This window comes from Sinocyclocheilus anshuiensis, unplaced genomic scaffold, assembly GCF_001515605.1.
Source record: "Sinocyclocheilus anshuiensis isolate Anshui unplaced genomic scaffold, SAMN03320099.WGS_v1.1 scaffold775, whole genome shotgun sequence".
NCBI classification, from domain to species: Eukaryota; Metazoa; Chordata; class Actinopteri; order Cypriniformes; family Cyprinidae; genus Sinocyclocheilus; species Sinocyclocheilus anshuiensis.
This window is the reverse complement of record NW_015552614.1, coordinates 1,066,441-1,071,672: the sequence shown is the minus strand read 5'-3', so window position 1 is coordinate 1,071,672 and position 5,232 is coordinate 1,066,441. Positions and strand designations below refer to the sequence as shown.

The window sequence follows — 5,232 nt, the reverse complement described above, 5'->3', positions numbered from 1 at the left end:
TTTATTATGATTAATAACAATAATATATATATATATATATATATATATATATATTACTATTATTATTATTATTATACAATAAAAAAAGTAACAAACATCCTCATACACGTTCAATGTATGGAGAAGAACAACATTAACATTCCGGCACAGCCATAACAAACAAACCACACAACACATTTCAAATCAGCTTATAACAATCCATCTGGTGTGTATCATTACAACGGTCTAAACATATGAGGCGTCAAATTTTTAAATACGTAAGGTCATTATACAAGTTCGCAACAGCAGCCTTCCTTCATAAGAGTTAATAATCCTCTTCTAACTGCAGACATGGCTCATTTAATTTGAATGCAGATGCAAGGCCAAAGTGTCCTGTGAAAGATCTCCACAGTCTGAGAGCATGCTTTAACCTGGAAGCGATTATTATAGCTGAAAGGGTGTTTTTGACATGAGGTGCTGTAGAGATGTGGCCGAAAGAGACGTTCTTATCTCTGTCACATGGGATGTTTGGGGTTAGCGTGCTCCGTTTGAAAGATTAGCATGGCACTACAGAGCTGAGGCTGGTTTTAATTCAATGTTTTTTTTCCCCTTTGCCTTGTCTTCTCAGATACTTATTCCCCCTTTCTTTCCTTTTCTCTCTTCCCTTCTCCGAACGCACAGCTCGCTAAGATCCTCCTTTATTAAGAGGCCATTGCTAACTCAACCCAAAAAGCCCAGAGGGGCCTATGCAAAATCCTCTGCTTTTCCTGAGCGCTCTCTTGTGATGGTTTTTCTTTTCTTTTTTCTTTTTTTTTTGCGTGTTACGCTAGAGGCAGAAATCAACTTGAACACTTTTTTCTTCCTTTTCTTCGCTGTTTGAGAGTAGCTTTTGCCCTGGAAATGGAGAGGAGGAGGCAAAAGGACAAAAAAGGGCCAACAATCAACTGTTCAAGCTTTGTATTTTCCCTCATCTATCATAGTAGAGCTGTGACCCATGCCAGGTGGTTCTGTACTAATTTTTTAATGTCTGGGTTGCCGTGGTGAAAGCAGTAAGCCGTGTAATTGGTCGGATCGTTGCCCCCTCGGTCAGACGCATTTTATTTGTGCGCCCTGTTACCACAGCAATCACTGATCCCTAACCACAGGACACATTACATCGGACATTCAACGCTATAAAAGGAGAGCAGGAGAGACCATTACAAAAAGAACCACGGTGCTACCACAAATACCATGTTTTCGGGACACTTTCATGGTGGGAATACCAGTCATTTTCTATATAGTACATAAAGGTACCATTTATATATCATGGTACATGAATATGGTAACAAAAACGTAGCGTGGTAAATTTGATATTAACATGTTTGTCTTTTTTGGTGTAAATTAAATACACATACGCTAAGTTGGTAAGATCAATAATACAGTAAAAACAGTAATAATGTTAAATATGATTACAATTTTAAGTAACTGCTTTGTATTTGAATATATTTGAAAGGGGTCCTATTATGCTCTTTTACAAAGTCTTGATTTTGTTTTGGGGGTGTACTAGAACAGGCTCTCATACTAGATTGTTCGAAAAACACATTATTTTTCACATACATTATTACAACATCTCTCTCCCCAGTCTGGCATGAACGTTTTATGCTCAAACAGCAACATTACAGACTAACTAAAGTTGAAAAAGTGAAAAAGCATAATAGGACCCCTTTAAAATGTAATTTATTTCTGTGACGATAAGCAGAATTTTCTGCATTATTACTGCAGTCTTCAGTGTCACATGATCCTTCAGAAATAATTCTCATATGCTGATTTGCTGGTCAATAAATATTTCCTATTAATATCAGCGCTGAAAACAGATTGCTGCTTAATATTTTTGTGGAAACTGTTTTGTGGATTCTTTGATGAATAAAAAGTTCAAAAGAACAGCATTTATTTGAAAGAGACTTTTTTTTTCTAACATTATTAATATCTTGACTATCATTTTTAATCAATTTAATGCATCCTTGTTGAATAAAAGTATTAATTTCTGTCAAAAAAAAAACAACCTATGTATATTATGAGCACATATACACGATTTCCTACACTTTTATTTCTTCTTTTTTGAAGTGAAAAATTTTGTTGAATAGCAAAATGTACAGTAGCTAATAATTTCATCTCATTTACAGAAATGACAGTATGTTCTAGTTTTGCTAGTTATTTTTATTGTAAATGTATCTGTTGTCACTCTAATTGAGATTCTCATTGTTTTTAAAATGATAAATATGCCTATGATTTCAGAAAAAAATATATATCAAAGTTATACATTTACAATGACAATACCCCTTAAATATCTTGGTAACACTTTACAATAAGGTTCATTAGTTAACATGAACTGAGAATGAACAATACTTCTACAGCATTTATTAATCATAGTTCATGTTAATTTCAACATTTACTAATGCATTATTAAAATCAAAAGTTGTGCTTGTTAACATTAGTTAATGCACTGTGAATTAACATGAACTAACAATGAACGACTGTATTTTCATTAACTAACATTAACAAAGATTAATAAATACTGTAATAAATGTATTGTTCATCGCTTGTTCATGTTAGTTAATACATTAACTAACATTAACTAATGGAACCTTATATCTTCAATATATTTATCTACTTTTTATACCTTTTAGTGCCTTGCAGTATACTAAAAAGATTAGCTTTACTTTAAAGTATTTTCCCCAAATCTGAGCAACACAATAAAGTCTCTGAAGGTAGACAGTGATCCGACAGAAGCAAGTAGTATGTCACGCTGCCAGTATCTCATTAATACATGTAGTTGCGTACACAGCTACTGCTTAAGCTATATCTGTTTTTTTTTTTTTTACAAAAGCAACAAAGAGATTAAAGTATGCAATTTTTTCAAATGTTAAAATACTTTCTCCTTTTCCCAGCTTAAAGGATTAGCTCGTCATTTACTCATCCTCATATCGCTCCAAACTTTTCTGAGTTTCTTTCTGTGGAACGTGAAACATTTTTGAATAATTTACCTTTTTCCATGCCAACATATTCTCCAGCGTCTCCTCGTCCCTCGCGTGTGTGTGCAACATGACAGAACAGCGGACCGAACAGTAAGCGGCATCCCTTCGCCGTGTTTGATTTCCGTTTTTTGTAAGTTTTTGTTTTGCCCCTTTTTTATTTGTCCCAGATGTTTCCCTTGGTTTTATTGCTCCCAGGTGTGTCTCGTCATCCCCTCCTCCTGTGTGTGTGTATAAAATGTGTTCCCAGTCCCAAGTTCGCTGTCCGCTGTTGTACGTCTTCGTGAACGTCTTCCTGTGTTCATCTCCCTTGGTTCCTTGGTGCAAATAAAGTCTTGTCAACATATTCTCCAGCGTCTCCTCGTCCCTCGCGTGTGTGTGCAACGTGACACTGTTACAATGTATGGACAGCTTGTGGTGCAAAAAGGATGCACAAGCACTAGAAAAGTATTATAAAAGCAGTCCATAAGACTCTGCACTATATTACCTCATGTATTCCACTGAAGGAAGAACGTTTTACAGGTTTGACAGATATAAATAATAACTGAATATTGAGTGAACTAATTATTTAATATGGCTAGACACCTATAAATAAGTCATTCATACATTGATTTACCAAACATCCAGACCAGCCTGCCACATTGGCTCAATCAATGGGCAGGAGTTTGATGCTGAACTACTGTGTCTGTTTATCCAACCAATGGCAGATGAGGTGGTGTTTGTGAAACTAGTAATTATATTTGTAACTCCATTTTGTTTATGTTAGTGCCACTGAAATTACACACTTCATCTTTAGGTCCATATGCAAATCAATGCAAGGGTAAGACAGAGACAAATATACAATATGAGAGATAAAGACAGAGCCTGACAGAGAACTAGAGAGATGAATAAAAGAGAATGATAATGTGTGAGAGAGATACTGACAAACACAGAGAGCGAGAGAGGGAGATATTAAATGCTAGAGCAAAAAGAGACACCAGGGAGACCTCAATCCACTGATCAATATTCACCAACATGCTCTTGCTCTCAATAAATTACCACTGAAAGCCAATTAAGAACTAGAATAAAAGTTACACTGCAATAAAACGACAGTAACATATCCAGATTACACCAGTGATTTATGACACGTTTCGCATACAATACATTAGAGCCCGACCGATATATCGTTTTGCCGATTTGATCGGCCGATATGAGCCTGTCGCAGATATATCGGTATTGGCAAATATGCCGCCGATATGCCACCGATATGAATATTTTTTTACAGAACATAAAACGCCTATAAAATGTTTGTAAATGGTGTAATTATATAGTTTGTCCAGCAGAGCACATGCCATTGTTTGCTACTGGCGACCTGGATGAAACGCTTTAAAGCTTAAGTGTATAGAATACCACTGAAACTTTGAATGGCCATATCTCCGTAATGGCGCAGCGGATCCGCACCAAATTCGGGGATCCCTTCAGCTCGAGGAACCCTCTCGAACGCCGAATCCAGTGTACGTCTCATGGCCCCCCTTTCGAATGAGACCACCCCCGCGTCGATAGCCCCGGGGGCCCGGGAGTTACGGGCAGTTAAATTCGCGGCCGTGCGTCGACCGATCTGGCGATCCCGGGGGGCTACTGACGCGAGGAGGGTGGTGTTCGAGAGGGCTCCTCGAGCTGAAGGGATCGCCCGAATTTGGTGGTGATCCGCCGCTGCGTTCGAAAGATAGTGACACCAGCCAACACTTTCACTTCAGTAAGGAGGTCTCTTGTTCAGGCAGCAGCATTCAAGCGTTGTCTTATTCGACCGTAAGTGCCCTGCGAAGTGGACTTCACATGATATTCCGCTATGATTCCAGCTCCAAGGGAGCATACACGTTACATTCAAAGGGCATTAAAGTGCGCGAGACGTGAATTTAAATTGTATTTATTTACAGAGGTATATTATGTCACACTTCACACTTCTCTATTAAGTTTCGTCTGTGTGTGAAGACAGCAGCGCAAATCCGTTAATGAATGTTCCGAAGTTAATTAACTTCAACGGAATAAAGTTGAATGGAATTGAATTGAAATAAAGTCGAATAAACTTCAACTTTACTGTTCGGTGCACTGATGTCAGACTCATTTTGGATAATAAAGTTTCTTAAATTGTTAAATGCCATGCCCTATCTTTGTCACGTCATTACAAGTGTTTCATCACCACATTTGAGTGATCATTGCAAAAAATGTGTTTATGTATATATATTCTGTTTATGTATATACT

General features: G+C 37.3%; 1 protein-coding gene across 1 annotated transcript in view; it reads right to left on the bottom strand.

The window, feature by feature from the left end:
- The window catches only part of LOC107665954 (protein sidekick-1-like), a 211,610-nt gene that overhangs the window by 19,025 nt on the left and 187,353 nt on the right, over window positions 1–5,232 (bottom strand). The window lies entirely within an intron of this gene.